The sequence below is a fragment of the Austrofundulus limnaeus genome, unplaced genomic scaffold (genome assembly GCF_001266775.1).
Source record: "Austrofundulus limnaeus strain Quisiro unplaced genomic scaffold, Austrofundulus_limnaeus-1.0 Scaffold365, whole genome shotgun sequence".
Lineage (NCBI taxonomy): Eukaryota > Metazoa > Chordata > Actinopteri > Cyprinodontiformes > Rivulidae > Austrofundulus > Austrofundulus limnaeus.
The window spans coordinates 282,150-283,197 of record NW_013952767.1 but is presented as its reverse complement, the minus strand read 5'-3'; the positions used below and the strand labels follow the sequence as shown (position 1 = coordinate 283,197).

Sequence of the window (1,048 nt, the reverse complement as noted above, 5' to 3'; positions counted from 1 at the left end):
CTGTAAAACAGCAATAATGCTGAGTCAGGCTTGATTTTTAGTAATCTTTTCCTGTTAAATAAATAAATCAAATCAAACCGAATCAAATCAAATCAGTATATCAATGTTTAGGTTATTATATTGAAAAATAGCTGAATCAAAGCCCTTTGAAAATAGCTTTGGTGGCCATCTTGGAATAGTTTTTTTTCAGCTATTATTTTTGAAAAAGCTAAGTCTCAGATATYGATATACCAATTTTTAGCTCATTATGTCAGAAACTGGCTGTTCTGTTATTTCATTAGACCTATCTAATGTAATGTGTGACCTTTGACTGCTACGGCCTTAAAATCGAGACAGCTTTATATGTCTTTAAATGCTTTTCTTAAAAATTAACATTAGTGGTTAGCYTACACTTGTGATTAGCATTCAGAATGTGTTGAGTTAGCTCTCAGGTACCACCTCACCAAATTTCAGCTTTAAATGTATTAATGCTGCTGAGCAATCAGGGTGCYATGTTGAATTACTCAAAGTCCCTGGTTCTGTCAATCACGCGGTGCAGTTATAGTTAAAATTAGACTCATCAATCTCATCAATAGGAAAAAAATTGAGCTGATTTTTCTCCAAGAATATTTTTGACCCATCTTTATGACTTTGCACTGAGTGCCTTCAAAACAATGTACAAAACAAAATCATGCGGTAGTAGTTAAAAAACTAAGGGGCCTAGACTTCTAGTAAGACTTACCATATTTATTCATGTATAATACAATCTCCTGTATAATACGAACCCACCTTTTTTGAGCTTAAAAAGCATAAAAAATTTAATCCTCAAACTACCTCCAATTTCAGACTTCAAGATTTTTCAGCCTTTGCAGTCTTTATACATATCAGTAAAATGATCATTGGACTGTTCATTTTATTTTAACAACATATGTACTAAAAGGTATTTTGACAACAAATATATACAGTATCAGCTGTAGCAGCATCATATGAATTCTGGCATTTTACACATAGTCCACCAGGAGGCGCCAACACAAAAGTCAGAGACCTCACATGAGATTTGGACCATCTT

At 33.3% G+C, this 1,048-nt stretch overlaps 1 protein-coding gene across 1 annotated transcript in view; it reads right to left on the bottom strand.

Annotated features, from left to right (window-relative positions):
- Positions 1–1,048, bottom strand: part of col24a1 (collagen type XXIV alpha 1 chain) — a gene marked incomplete in the record, with an annotated part of 125,159 nt that overhangs the window by 47,205 nt on the left and 76,906 nt on the right.